The sequence below is a fragment of the Carassius auratus genome, chromosome 28 (assembly GCF_003368295.1).
Source record: "Carassius auratus strain Wakin chromosome 28, ASM336829v1, whole genome shotgun sequence".
Taxonomy (NCBI): Eukaryota; Metazoa; Chordata; class Actinopteri; order Cypriniformes; family Cyprinidae; genus Carassius; species Carassius auratus.
Genome location: NC_039270.1, coordinates 16,078,641 through 16,095,098, shown reverse-complemented (window position 1 = coordinate 16,095,098; position 16,458 = coordinate 16,078,641). Strand labels below are relative to the sequence as shown.

At 37.4% G+C, this 16,458-nt stretch overlaps 1 protein-coding gene across 2 annotated transcripts in view; it reads left to right on the top strand.

Annotated features, from left to right (window-relative positions):
- The window catches only part of LOC113046992 (RNA binding protein fox-1 homolog 1), a 271,768-nt gene that overhangs the window by 90,707 nt on the left and 164,603 nt on the right, over positions 1-16,458 (top strand). The window lies entirely within an intron of this gene.

Here is a 16,458-nt window from a genome sequence, read left to right as displayed (position 1 = left end):
AATTGTGATTTTTTTACAGTAATGCTTTGACTACTGTGATTTCAACTGTAATGCTTGGACTACTGTGATTTTTACAGTCTTACTGTAAACTTTACAATATTTGACTGTAAAAATCTTATACAGTAATGTTACTGTGAAATCGACAGTAAATTACTGTAGATTTCACAGCCATTTTTTACAGTGTAGTCTTCCTTGCATATGTTTAATCATTCGAAGGTGCCATTTAGGGTACATTTGTGTGTAGTCTCCTTAAAACAATGCATGGTTGGTGTCATGACAAAGGAAATGTGGCATTTCGCTGCTCAGAACCCAAACATAAACTACATAAAACTTCAACACCTCTCTTTTGCGCCCTTGCAAGTGCTGGTATTTCCTTCAGGAAATGCAAATCTAGTTTAAAAGTCATCATCATAAATATCCGATTGATTTTAAGTACATCTTGCAGATAATTGAAACATAGGCTATATATCTTGCTTGTTTGCCTGTGCAGGGCAGGGATGATATTTTATTAGTGCAATTCTTCAAATGCATATCAAGAAAGCTTGTTTCGTTTTTTTATTTTCATTAGCGTCATCTAGACCTATCGATTTACTGATTTCTGCATCTATTCCTTCAGGCAAATGCAAGTGAAGGGTCTTTTTTTCCCTCCAGTGTGGTAAGCCTTGGCGTAATCCTAGTTTATCAAGACACAATGCCATCCACCTCAATACATCTGCTCTGGCCCTCTCCAAATCGAATAATGCTTGAGGGTAAATCCCCTTTATAACGAGTCATTTGAACTGGAGAGGGAGTACTGTGTAAAGTATTCCTTGCGACAAACAAAAACTTTCTCACGGTTATTAATGCGCCACGTCTGCAGAGCAGAATGTCATGACGCATAGGTTCTTATGCATCATTTTTGCGCTAAATATTTTGACAGGTTAATTGCAAGATTGTGGCAGATGGAGGTGGAGGGTGGCTTGGCTGGGGGATTGATTGCATGTCACCGGCTCCTGATTTAAACTTTAATGGTGTATCAGCTCAGCCCTACGTTTCTGAATATGCTTCATACAGTTATAGAGCTGTCCTGCCCACAACACTCTTGTTGAACCTCACTGACAAACCCTATAGCGCAAGCATGGGTAGGAGCGATTCTATTCAGTTCTTGCCTGATAATGAGCCCTTCCCACTTAAAAAAAAAAAAAAAAAAAAAAAAACTCATCCAAATCCTTTAAAAGAGCATCTTACAAGTCATCTGGTCTTTGACCGGTATAATTCAGGACCAACCATTAGGTTATTTTGCACATAAACTTCTTTAGAAACCCACTGAAACATCACCTGCTGATCATCATTAACCAGAATAATACTGTATAACGCATGGTCCTGCCAAGCAAATGAGTTTTATGATTGGCATATTCCCGCTCTTCAAATTATTTATCCGTCCCACATGGTGCACTTTTGCAGCTCTTAACAGAAAGAAGCGGGGAATTTTCGCCTGTGAGCTTGCCTCTATTAGCCAAGCAAAGCATTGCTTTATGAGGCCATTAAACGGGCGCACGCAATCCAAAATACTCATTAGAACTTAACCTTCTAAGTCCTGAAGTAGCATTTTTATTATCCAGACAAAGAAAATAGTCCCAGTCAGCAGTCCACCCTTTTCCAATTCCTACCGCCCGCACCACTCCATTCTTTTTTATGAGCTGGTACAATCAATAATGAATTGAAAAAGAGAGGCTCATCCAGCAGTGAACATAATTTCTGTCAGAAATGTCTACTGTCTTTCAATGGTATATTGACTTCTTAAATAAAAAGCAGGATGACATACATCACGAGGGTGCAGGGGTGACGGGAAGTCTTTTTATGGAATATTAAGTTTGGGATTATTGGACATGGACAAGCAGGAATGGGGTGGTAATTTTCGATTCTTAATTAGGGTCACATGCATGCGGACCACCATCATGTTGGCTTTATGCCGCTTCAGGAGTTCTTATACGCTGAAGGGGTTTTATGATGGGAAACATTAAAGAAAGCAAGGTGTGGAGATGAAATTGTCATTACGGAGATGAGGATGGATGTGGCGAGGCTGATTTCGATTTTTTTTTATGGAGATGTTCTTTATAGGTGATTGAAAGCTGGCTACAGAGAATGGCTGTACAACAACTGGCCCTTCCCCTGGTATATATTTCTTGGCATATAAAGCAGGAGAATTTGATGGTAGAGAAAGCGTGCAAAATCTGAAAAGACAGCATACTGCGTGATCTACTAACCCTTCACCCATGCTGCATTGTACACCTCAGGTGTGGAGATCATCACTGATGTGACCGAAAGTGACCCGTGACTTCCCAGAACCATGGATGCGGGGAGGATTTTGTGAGCTATTAAATATATATCAGCATTCTAATAACAATGCCAGGCACAAAGTGTATTTTTCCACCATCCAGATCCAAGCGTTTGTGTCCAGAAACAGACTTTGCAGTCTTGTCAGAAAGCACTTTCTAAGACTCCTACCTGCAGAAAAGCTGGCACCCACTTCAGCCCACCACACAAGCTCTTTATGACATCACCTGCCAGCGCTACACATTCTTTATGATATCATGTGCCAGCACAAATGTAGCAGAAACTGAGCCTCCTCAAAAAATATATGGCATCAGCAGATATTCCTGTAATTAACCACAATACCTTTTGTCATGCATTTTACGACATGGAAAAAAAGTGAAGCCCGGATAGATGATTTGTCTCCACGGCACTCTTGCACTGTTCCGTGAAGTATCACCGCTGAATTTATGTTTAAGATTCTATGACACAATCAATAGAATCAATATTCATTTCTGATTTTAAATAGCCCATCCAAGCCTCCGGTTTGTGCATAGACAGCTGGCATGTTTTACAAGAATTCCCTCAGTGCAACCCACATGGATTTGAATGTGTAATAGCATGCATTGCGTGGTATCTGGAGGTGCATGCGTGGGTCCTGAAGGCTGCAGCAGCTGAAATGCCTGCCCAGAGTAGAGAGATTAAAGAGCCTACATTCCTGCTCTGGCAGCTTTGCTGCGGGAGGCAGAAGTGCGACCATTGTTCTGCAGTTAATTGAGCCCCTAAGGCCCACGGAAGAGCTGTACCCCCACCGCAGGAGACAGGATCTGGTCGGTCGGCCAAATGGCAGTGTGGACAATCCGGACACTAAAGAGCAGTGTGGGGTGGTGAGAGGTGGAGAGAATGCTGTTCTAGAGGGAGGACGTCTTCACTGAGAATTTCAGTGCGCTGCGGCAAATGCTGGAGTGGAGCTAAAGGTGGTGGCGTGATGCACAGTGTGGTGTCGGAGAGTTAGCTAACTAAAAGTAGCGAACTGCATTTTTCATCTTGACAATAGCTCAGCTACTTCGTATGCCAAAATGTTAGTTTTTGTAATCTTGTATTGCATACAGATTCATATACAGTATCTGCTTGTGTAAAATCCCTTGTGCTCTCAAATTAAAACTTAAACAATTGAAAATAATTGTATTTATTGAAAAAAAAAGCTGTAATAAAGTAAAATTTAAATATAAGATGAAAAACTAAGCTTAGAAATGATGCCTTGGAATGCCCTGGACTATCTGAAATAAAATGTTAAAGGGGACATTTACTGTACATGGTGCTTGCATATAAATGTGTCTTATCAGTGTGTGGACACTGCCAGCATACAATGACAACATTTCATTCACTCCTTTTTATAATCCCCAAAAAACCTAAACAGTCTCAATTATTAAGCTGTTTTGATTTTCTGAGCAGTATTGTGTCATATTGCTCATTCCCTGCCCACGGACACTGATGAACTGTCCTGTATTAGCATGTTTCCACCCTCAGCCAGTTGTACACTCTCCGCCATTTTCTCCATGCTTGAGCAGAGCTGTTTTGACAAGGTTGAGAGAGTGTTGTTTTTGTCAGTGTTGTGGACTTGTGTTTCCTTGTTTTACCCCTGTTTTAGTTCCTGTTTTACTTATTTGTTCTTTCCTGTTTCTGTTCTTGTTGTGTGAATTTGTTTCCAGCTGTGTTTTATTAATTTGTTCATTTGCTCCCAGGTGTGTGCTGTTGGTGTATGTGTATTTATAATGTGTTCTGGCCCTTGTTTCCTGTCGGCTGTTGAACGTCATCGCGATTCTCCAGTGTTTTGTATCCCCTTGTTTCTTGGATTAAAGTCGAGTTTTGAACATTATCCTGCATCCCCTCATTCCTTCCCTGAGTGAAATGTGATAGATCAGCCGACCTAACAAAGATGACTATGGATGAAGACAGGCTTTGGTGTCTGTGGCAGGGTGGTCGGAAATTGGAAAGGTATGTAGAGGAGTTCCTAGAGCTCTCCAACCAGGTGAGCTGGTACGACTCTGCTCTTGATGTCTGTTTTCGGCTGGGCTGGATGATGATGTAATCGGCTGTGATCGTATAGTTTTCCCCTGATCGTGCTAGTAAGATTTCAGAGCGATCATAATCCAATCCCTCCTGAAAACCACAGAGCCTCATCCGCTCACCCCTCGCCAGGACCCTCCACATACCCAGTCAAATGTTCTGACCACCCATCTCCTCCTTGCACCGTCTCCGCCCAGAAACACTGGCCATTCCCCAGTCGAGCACGCTGGCCTCTTCACTGTCAAGCCTGCTGGGCTTGGCCCTTTCCAGCCCACCGGCCACGGCTCTCTCCAGCCCATCAGCCACTCCAGCTGTGGCTCACACAAGCCCACAGGATGCCCTATACACCCGCAACCAGCAAAGGAGAAAGAGGGAAAATTGATGACTCACAGCCCTCTTCCTCGACCCCAGACTTCACTCTAGTGTCGGCTCCAGCCCAGAGCTTGCACCCCTGTGAGCTCAAGTCCCAGGGCTCGCTCCAGTTGTCAGCTCCTGTTCCAGATTCTGGCCCACGGAGGGCTCCTGTTCCCAATATAGCCCACGGAGGGTCCATGTTCCAGAGTATAGCCCATGGAATGCTCCTGTTCCGGTTTATAGGCCACAGAGGCTCTGTTCCCCAAGTTTACCCCAGTTAGGGCTCCAGATCCCCCGTTAAACCTGGGGAGGGCTCCTGATACCCAGTCAAGCCCAGGGCAGGCCTGTTTGGAGCCTTTTAGCGTTCCCAATTTTTTTTTTTTTTTTTTGGGGGGGGGGGGGGGGGGTGCTAGTATGGGTCCATCTGTAGTGGCTGGGCCCATCTGTAGTGGCTGGGCCAAGTGGTGAGGCCAAGGCCATTGCCTTTTGACCTTCTGAGTTCCCTGCTCTACCATGGCCTCCTAGTCTGCCTGCTCCACCATGACCGTCCGAACTCCCTACTCCACCATGGCACCCTGAACTGCCTGCTCTGCTTTAGCACCCTGGACTGCCTGGTCTGCAATGACTTCTGGGACTGTCTGTCCCACCATGGTCCACTGAGCTCCCTGAACCGTCCTGGAGACCTCCCGTGTCTCCGTCCTATACCTGCTTCCAGGGTGCCCACTGGGAGTACTGTCAGTGTTGTGGACTTGTGTTTACTTGTTTTGAATCTGTTTTTGTTCCTGTTTTCCTTATTTGGTCTTTCCTGTTCCTGTCCTTGTTGTGTGAATTTGTTTCCAGCTGTTTTTTATTAATTAGTTAATTTGCTCCCAGGTGTGTGCTGTTGATGTATGTGTATTTATAGTGTGTTCTGGCCCTTGTTTCCTGTTGGCTGTTAAATGCCATCCTGATGTTCCAGTGTTTTGTATCCACTTTTTTCTTGGAATGAAGTCAAGTTTTGAACAATCTCCTGCATCTACTCGTTCCTTCCCCAAATGAAACAAGACAGTATTACGCAATCATTGAGGAATTTTAATCAAGGTATGTTGCAGACATTTAATGAAGACTTGTGGAATATGACCATCTGATGTCCCCTTTAAGATACTGCAATTATTAAAATTGAAATAAAAAGTATAATTGTTTAGATTTTATTTAAATATTACTTGGAGAAGGATAAATATCTTATACATATATATATATATATATATATATATATATATATATATATATATATATATATATATATATATATATATATATATATAAAACTAATAAAACTGGCCAAAGCTCATAACAAAATTACTAAAACTTTAACTAAAATTAAAGTAAAAAATGTAAATAAAATAAAAGCTAATTTAAAATATTAAATAAAAACTGTATAAAATAATACTAAAATATCACTGCTACAAGTATTATACTGTAGCATTGCAGTTTTACAGTCAAGTGAATTAAGACAATGTAGATGATGAAGACAAGTGCTCAAATGCTCAAGGAAAATCTATTGCCCTGTCATATTTGTTAAATAAAATTTTTAATTAAATTTATTTTATTCATTTTACTGAACTGGTTCATTCAGAATGAGCCGCTTCGTAAATGATTCAAAGAAGGTTCAAAGGGTTCCGTTTGAGTTCAAGTTACAGATATTGTTTTTTTTTGTTTGAATCTAGTTTAAGTACTTAAAATTATGGGTAGTATTTTCCCTCAGCTCAGAGTGCATGGAGAGATGGCAGGCCTGCATGGACTTTTGTTGTGGATCAATGGTTCTTTAGACTGAAATTGCTCTAAGGGCCTTTATAATTGTTCCATTTTTATCTTTGTTGTACTGTATGTGTAGGCAGCTCTAAATTCATGACAGTAAATATCAATTTCTGCTTTTTAATATACAGTTTGTTTTGTTTCTTATATAAAGCTCTAATGTCAGACAGTATGATAATTGTGTTTGATTGACATAAGATTCATTCCATTGAGAACACTTAATGTCAGCAGCATGCAAACTAGATAGTCGTAATTTTGTTCATGTGCAAAGGAGCTTCCGTACCAAATCAGTCATATTATCTATTCAGATGGACTCGGAGAGCTTTGAAGGCCACTTAATTAGCCTCCTCAGTGGTGACTGGATATTTGACCTTTAAGAGTAAATTGAGTCTTTTATGGCGGTTTCTCTTAAGTGGGATTTTCAGGAGTAAAAAGGGGAGAGGGGTGTGGGGAGATTCAACTGTTTCTTGATTTTCCCTCTCAAGCATGACAGTGGGCCTCAATGGCTGAATTTGTGGCTCTGCAAAGTCGCCTCCAGAGAGGATGAGGTTGAGCCATGTAACAGTTCTCTGACAACCAAGGCTTGCATCAACCTCATTGCGCATCACGGTGTAGGTGTATGAGTGTGAGTGAATGAGCCAGCGCTACTGTGTAAAAAAAAAAAATAACCTGGTGAACTCATGGCAGGAAATGTTAATGTTCCTTTCCTCCAATCCATTCCAAATGTCATGCAAATTGCTCCATAAGTCACGGCCTGTGCTCATTGGCTGGGAGTGAAACTGCGGCACCAATCTCAGTAGCCTTGCTCTTGTTTGACCGCGGCTCACAGTAACCCGGCAGAATTACTGAACGATGCTGATGCCATGTGACTGCCAGCGCAATTCATTGCTTGGCCTAAAAAGCTTTGGATGCACTTAAGAGGTTGCTATGGACGTAATGAATAAATGAGTGCTATGAAATTACTCCTTCCGGGAAGGCACTTTCTGTCTGTGTTGGTAAGTGATCGCATATGTGGCTGCTGTGGACACCTTTGTAAACATCTAAATCACTCGGTATTGACCAAACCCCAACTAATCATTATTTCTACTTCCTCTTTTAATCAAGGGTTCTTCTCGAGAAACGTTGCTCTTTGTCTTATGTGCATTAATGAATGGAAGCAGTGAGAGCTGGAAAGTGAGAGAGTGGTTAGGATTTCTTAGATGGTGCACTCACATCCAGTGATTGTTTTCCAGCATAACTTCATTAGAAATGGTCTTCAAACGTCTGGAGGTTAGCCATAGGCTTTGAATGTGAGGTACCTTCAAGTCGCTTTTATTTGTAGCTTTTTTATTTTCATTTTTGAATGCCTTTCTCAACTGTTTTAAAGCAGTTACATAAAGACATTTAACGACGTTTCATAACTATTTAAGTCATTCAGATTGTTTTGAGATGTCTCCTATAAGCCTTTGAAGATGTTTCCTTAGATTTCAAGTTAGTTTTTTGCCTAATTATTAGTGAAATTTACTAGCAGGCTTTTTTTTTTACTAGCAGTTTGTTTAATTTATGTAGATAATTGTTGTCAAGTTTAATTCATGTAAGTTCATTTTACCTGTATTTATATATCACTTTTCACAATGCATACCATTTATAAAGCAGCTTAACATTAAATACTGTTTCTGTGTTAAAATTAGACCAATATGTTACATCGACACAGTGTCCATATGGCAGAAATTAGCAGTTCTAAGATTACATCAAATCATGCAGTTAGTCATGTATTCATTCAAGCAGAAACATTGAACACATTAAAGCAATGATTACATGTTATGATCATAATGAATACGAAGAAAGTTAAAAGGAAAGTTAAATGCATGTTGTAATTAAAAAAGTACCACTGACAAGTAACAAAAAAGTCATTTACACCCTTCCTGAAATCATTATTGTTTTATCTGGTATAAGTGGGGAATAGCTCAGATGCTCTGGCAGGGTCTTTTAGCGGCTTTTTTGAGGCTTAGTGCATTTTGGATGGTTTCTTAGTGACTTTGATGGTGCTGTGCCATCCCAATTATTTTAAAAGTCTGGCACAATCCATGTATATTTGATGGCAACAGAAATGGGATAATCAATGGAGAAAATGGCAAATAAATCCTGAAGTCTCCAAGCTATGCCATAGCAGCAGTTTTTCTTTCCTCCGGAAAGCTGTTCTCGTCTGAGTTATGGGAGGGGTGTGTGCCTGAGCTCGCCGCTTGCCTGCTAACACCAGAGTAGTCCATATAGAGTAATTATTCACTGTGTTATAGGCATCACATTCAATAAAGAGTTGCAAAAGGCTCTGCGGTATGCTGACAATGACCACGCCAAAGGTCCCCTCAATTGTTCACTGTGGATGTAGTTTTATTTAAATGTATCATATAAGTGAACTAGATTAAGCAGGTTTCACGTGTTGAGTGCATAATTGCATGATGTGTGTGAAAATGGCGAGCAGATGATTTATCTCACATCGTTTGTAACTTAGACCTTTCCGCCAGCCCCTCAGTGCCCTGCCATCCATTTGTCTGCCCCTGCATAAATGATTTACCATTGTAATTAGCACCTGTAGCCATCAATGAGGAGATCCTGTTCCTAAATAACACCATTCTGACAAAGCATAACCATCCTAATCAAGAATTAAGTATCAGAAAACTGTATCATACACAGGTAAGATTTAGCGTCACACAGATTTTAAATGTTGGTGATGTTTTTTGAAAGAAGTCTATTATGCTCACCAAGGTTGCATTTATTAAAACAATACAGTGGAACTGTATAATATTGTGAAATGTTATCACAAGTCCCATAACAGCTAAGCAGACTTTTCTGCAGCTATTACTCCGGTCTTCAGAGTCCTTCAGAAATCATTCAGATCTGCTGATTTTATGCTAAAAAAAGAAAGAAAAGAAAAACTCTTTTATTATCGATCTTGAAAATATGTTTGTGGAATCTAATACATTAGGCATTTTTCGTTAGATGTCTCTGGGGAATAAAAAATTCAAAAGAACAGCATTTCAAATAGAAATCTTTTGTAAAACTATAAATGTCTTTATTAGTCAGTTTCCTTTCTGAATATATATATATATATATATATATATATATATATATATATATATATATATATATATATATATATATATATATATATATATATATATATATATATATATATATTTATATATATATATTTTTTATGTACAGGAGTTTATTCAATAGGACTGTATGTACTGTAAGAAATCCCATGGTATACTGTGAGTTAGCTAGTTAAAACAACACTGAACCATCTTTAAATATTTCAGTTTGAAGAAAGAAGCATTGGAATAGTTTATGAAATTGCCACATGGCAATAATGGCAACATTTGCTCAAACCAAAGTAGAAATGATATGAAATCCACCCTGTGTTTCTTTAATTGGGATATTGTGCTAATAGAAATTGAACTGACATGATTTCCAGAGTAACTGTTTGATTAAGGCACTTGTGAAAGAGAGCTGATGCATAGCTACAAGACAGACTGCATTAGCATTCTCCGAAGCATCTTCCCCTGACGTGATGAAATAGCATTCAGTTCAGTGTATTTGCATTCAAAATTGTAATTCTCTTTCACATGGTCTATCCACCTGCTAGATGAGATTGGTAGTCCTTTAGAATAATTGAGAGACACGAGACAGGAGGCATGAGAAATGTTTTGCCCGAGCTATAAAACACACAGACTGCTCATGTGGGCCAGGAGAATATATTGATGGGGTTCCAGAACTCATCAGACAATTGTTCGGTCAGGCTACTTGCATTAATCGTGAAATAAATTGAAAAATGCAATCAATGATTGGAGAGAATGTTCTGTGGTAATGATATCACTTCGAGATAATCCAATAATTGAGAACTTGATGTATTCTGTGCTGGTATTTCTCTGCTCAGCCTGTCAAAATAAAGTATCTGGAGCCGCACGGAATGAGGGGAAGCGGCACAGGGAGGACGACTCTAATTCCCAAGCCCCCTTTAAGTGTTTGGGGGATCAGAGCCTCAATTAAACATCAGAGTATGGTTCATTCTGACTGTTTAAAACCAGTTGTCCAAAAAGAGGACAAAGGTTGCACTGCATATTAGAATGACTTTGGACACATTGAGAGAAAAATGTTGGAGACAATTCTGCATTCGTCTCTTCATGTTCTTTTTTTTAAAGAGATTTCCTCTAACAAAAGGTGAAAATAAAAATGAATATTTCCCCATTACCATATTTATAAAGTAGTGGAGAGCAGGCATATAACAATCCATGTAACACACAATGCACTCACACTGGCCATATCAGGCATGCATAAGTACTCTGCCTACAACTTTTCTTAATATAATGTACAGTTTAAGTTAAAATTGACACACGTTTTGAAGTATTTAATTAAAACGATTCTTAGATATATTTGAATGTTTTTTGGAGCTTATAATAATTTCTAAAATGATTTTTTTTTTTTAAGGAAATATGTAATTTCACATTTGTTCTTAAGATAAACATTTTCTGAATAAATGAGCAATGTGTTATATGTGTATTAGGGATGCATGATATTGGATTTTTGCTGATATCTGATATGCCACTTTTTCAACCCATTTGAGCCAGTAGCCGATACGGATATGGGTATATATATATATATATTTTTTTTTTGGAAACAATACCAAGTCTCTCCTTTGTGGAAATTGTAAGCTACTGTAATTATTTTAAATTTTGTTTAATTTTTAATAAGAACTTATTTGTAACAATTAAATAAACAATAATGGAGTTCTTTTCTTATGACAGTACATTGAAGCTTTGAAAATAACTATAAATAAACTATTAAAAAATATATATATATTTATTGTTATTATTATTATTATTATGTGGGGGGGGGTAAATTGAAAGAACAGCATTGTTTGTTACATTTGTTACATTTACATTCATTTGTTACATTTATATTATTTAAATCAAGCTTTTGAATGGTGTAGTATTGTATATTGTTATTGAAACTTCATAATGTTTCATTTGATTATACATTAGTCAGGAATTATAGTTTGGAAAAAGTCTAACTATGTTTACACGTTATGTGAAAACTAGTACAAGTATATAAATAAATAAGAGACTTACTCATGTTTATGATCTTTGCTGAATAAAGCGCTTCATTCTTTTTTTTTCGGAGGAAATCCAAATCTCAAATCCTGAGGTAATCCACATCACATCTTTTTGGGGTTAATTATGTTTTATTCCTCTCATTGCGAAGCAAAGAGTAAAATAAAAAAAACTTGTAACAGTCTGGCTGCGTTGTTTTCTATATGGGCGTATTCAAGCCGCGCGCTTTTTTCATTTTTATTCCTTGAACCGGTTTAGAGCCCTGCCCCATCTATCCCCTATATCAAGCGGTGATAGGAGAAACAATTATGTAGAAAATAAAAATGAAATCATTCAGAGACAAAAGACGCCATTTTCCCTCAAAGAATCCAGCAACTGCATGTGCAATTTGTTGGATTGGTATTAACCTCAGCATACCAGCCAGGCAGTTTAACAGCTGTATACATAAGGAACATTGCTCAATTGACGAGAGGGATCATTTGAGGTCCCAGAAGTCTGTTTCTCTACTAACATGTGGGTGTGTGTTTTGGGGGAAGGGTAGCATCGAGCAAATTGGCCTCTGTTTTGGCATTTTGTTCAAACGGAGCCTAGAAGAAGAGTTGAGGTAATTGTGGTGGATCAGCAAGAACAAAGCAGGATCCATCAGCCAGTGTGATCTCTTCCGAGGCGGTGTCAGGAAAGGCTATGTGAACCTGCAGCACGGGCTGATGAAGGTTTATAGATTAATGAGCGCTGAATGCTGCCTTTTTTTTTCTTTTTTTTTACCCTGCCTGGTTTATTGACAGCATCATTTTGCTTTTAAGCCCCAAACTCAATATTGCAAGAGAGAATCCTTGCTCCTCTGCAAGTTTGGATCAACAATGAAGATGCACTATTTTTATCTTAGTGTTTGATGTTACTTTATTAATAACATCTGTGTGGTAATTGTTTTTATGATTCATAATTGAATCTGTAATGTTCTAATTAAGTTTTATCTCTCCATTTCTACATTCTGTTTCCTTTAATGGTCCAGAATAATGGAGGGCGGTTTTGTAGTGATTTCCCTTCTTTTTATTTTTTGGAATAAATTACAACAGAAAATATCTATATATTTAATATTACATTTTGGCTTTCTATTATATATCTATTCATTCATTTTAGAATTCATAAAGTGTGACTATGCTATTTTGAATCCGTTTTAATTCAGATTTAATTAATTTTCTATGTTGTTGTTTTTATGTTTTATTTCAGACTCAGTTTAGTTATTTTTGTGCATCAGGTTTTTTATATAATTTATTTTATTGATCTATAGCTGGTTAATGTGTTCAAGTGCTCGGTATTTATTATAAAAAAAAAGTAAAAATACCTAAAATATATGATGTATTTATTTATTTATTTGACCAGTTTCTACTCTATCATATATTTATATACTGTATATGGGAATGTAGGAATGATCTTAAATAGATGTTGAAAAGGGTTATCTCACAAAATGTATATATTCATGCGTGCCTTATTGTTTTTCACTTAAAAACAATTATGTAGGCAAAAATGTGTCACTGAAAACCTATATTGTTGCCCACTAATCTGAATCTTTGGATTGCATTTTCCCTTGAATGACTGTGGAGGTTATGACCTTGTATAAGGCTACTTTAGTCGCATTTAGTCGCATTTTTCCAGTGCAGAGGAACTGCAGGCACCTATAGGTGTGTCTTCTGTCAACAGCTGCAGACCCTAGACTTCTGTCTGATGTCCTCAAAAGTGCAGTCTGTACCATGCACCTAGAGGTACGAGGGCCCTGCCTGTCCAGATATTCTAATATTGATGAAGAGTCTTAAAAGGCTTAGATCTGGCTGCATCTTCCCTTCCACTCTCTCTGATAAGCTTAGTGTTGTGAAAGTGCAGGATTCAGTAGAGTTACTGCAGCATTGGGAATTTGTGCTGGCTCAGCTCTCACTTCCTTCACCCACCCTCCTTTCTCATTATTCCTCAGAGCAGCGCATAAATTAGCAGTACCTATAGCTCTCTCTCAGCCAAACATTTTAGAAATGTATTCATCGATGCTTAGAGGGACTGAGATGGCTTTTCTAATACAGATGCCGTTAGCATTTTATTAGCATTACCTTTGATCTAACATCAATAGATTTAATTGAAATAAAGTGCTGTATTTGAACTGTGTAGAGAACTGCAGGCATCAGTTTTGGGCTTATCTTTATTTTAACATCAGTGGATCGCTATATGTTATTCTGGACATTTTATCCCCTGGAGGATGTCATGATTCCATGATTCCATGACTCAATTGCATCAACTGTCACTTTATACTGTAACACCTTCAAAGAAGTCTATATGTGTAATGCAGGGTTTCATTGTTTGAAATAAAAGAAACAATGACTGAATTAATATAAAATAAAATATAACTTTTTACGTTATATTACTTTAACTTAATATTCACTAATATAAACTGTAATACTTTATAAAAAAAAACATAGACATATAATAAAAAACTAAAACTAATAAAAATTAAAAAAGAAAATACACAACAAAATGTATAAAAGTAAAATGAAAACTGAAAATATGAAAATAACTTCTGATTTAAAATACTTATAAAAGCTATAATTAGAGATGGGAATTGATAAGAATTTAACGATTCCGATTCCATTATCGATATTGCTTATCGATCCGATTCCTTATCGATTCTCATTTGTTGAGGGAATAAGTACAAATTAGTTTTTTTTTTTTTTTATTAACTCGCTTTGATATCTGATCAGAAGACAGAAAAGAGCACATATACACAAATTACGCCTCTACTGTGGCAAACAATCGTAAACTCTTTACCAAAACTTAGAGACATTCGTTTATCTTCGCCTCGGCCATTTTATTCTTCCCTGCCTCTGTAAACGGAGTAGCTAGAGGTGCACGAGAGATACTTGCTGCAGCCTCCGAGCCAGCAAGACTCAGGCCGTTATCATCATCATCTAAATTTGATGAACTATGAAAATGGAGATTATCCGTATTGTAAAAGTTTGCACAATGAAAACAAGTTGTCTGGAGACAAGTTACCTTTGGCATTAATAACAGATAGCGTCCCGTTAGCTCCGCTGCTGCTTGACTCACTTGTTGTGTCGCTAAGTAGTAGTGTATCAAACATGCGACAGTCCTGCAAATGAATTGCATGCTGTGTGGCCAAATGTTACTGCATATTGACAAAATGGAACTTTTACCAGCAGTTGCAAGTGACCGTATTGTCTTCTTGTTGCGTGAAATATATCCAAACTTTAGAGCGCTTCGATGCCATGTTCGCTGCGTTTTTAACCACAACAATGCAGCGCGTGTGTGGTGTCATGACATTTATGCAACGAGCAGAACCAATAAGCGCAATTGTTAAGCAGGCAAGCAAACGGTTCCAAGAAATTGATTCACTGGGCACCGGTTCTGAAGGAGAACCTGTTCTCGGTTCCCATCCCTAGCTATTACTCTCAATAAGAGTAAAGTAACACTGGTGTAATGCTTTATAAAATTATTTTAATGCCTGATATTAAATCTGATAATTAATTTATGGAATTTAATGTATTATAAATAATGTTAACCGCAGTACAAACATATATACAGTGGTGGCCAAAATTATTAGAACATGAGTATTTTTTCCATCAAAAAAATTGTCTGCTGTTGCTTCTGATTGCTTTTAGATGGAAACTCACTGCTCCAGTCACCGTTTTATGTCCAGTGCTGAGTTTTATCATCCTCGTAACTTCTTTCTAACAAAGATATTAGAAAAAGTTTCATCATGTGGTCATGTACGTTGTTTTTTTATTTTTTGGTGAACATGTATATCATTTTATAACAGATAGTTGTAACACTTTATAAAATGGTTCGATTAGTTCATGTTAATTATTGGTTAATTATTGTACAGTGCAACCTAAATAAAGTATTTTGAGCGTTCATTTCAAAATATTAATGGTTTTTTATGAATGTTCTATTGAATCATTAGGCATGTTCGACGTGAAGCAGATCATCACCATCAGACCGATCGGTGTGTGACATCAAAGTACGGCAAGAGCTTTAGAGAGCAGAGACTCTGTATGCTTTTCAATCGCTCTCGCAGTACTTTGATGCAGGGGTGCAGTTTGTTTGTTGGGGAGGGGGATATACATTTTGTCTAACTTGTTGTAGAAATTGTATTAGATAATCGTTTAATATAAATTTATATTACAACTGTGGCATGTCATAGCTTTTGGTTCTAAATGTGCAGGCGGTTGTTTCTTCATAACAAAATGTTATATTAATTAATTTTAAAAAGTCATGATTGGCCTGGTAATGAATAATAGGCTAGTATTTTTATAACAAATGCTACAGTTAAGAACTATGGTACATGGCCTTCAGATATTCCAAAAGATGGCATAGATTAAATCATTAAGAGCCTGATGAACTGTTGAGGAGTAAGAAATAAACAATATCATTATAGTTAGATTAACTTCCCATGGCATGTTGAATTAGAACAAGCTGTCAAACTATAGCCTATAAGTGCCTAAATGATCTGATACATATGATACAAAAAAAAATAATAATAAAATAAAAAATATACATATAGTGGTTCAAACGATTTATTCAAAACGTGTATTAAGAAAAAAATGCCACTGTGGGTTCCTCGAAGAACAACAGTTCTGCTTTGTCTTTATATTTCCATTGGCAAAATTGAGCAAAGTGTTGTATATGTAAGTCACTTTGAGTAAAAGCATCTGCTAAATGCATAAATATATATGTGAATTGTAATTTTTATTATAATGTATTCAGAGACAAACTTATAACTTATATAATGTATATACAGTGCTGTTTTTAATAATTTTCATAATATTTATTAGATCAAATATTACATTGCATG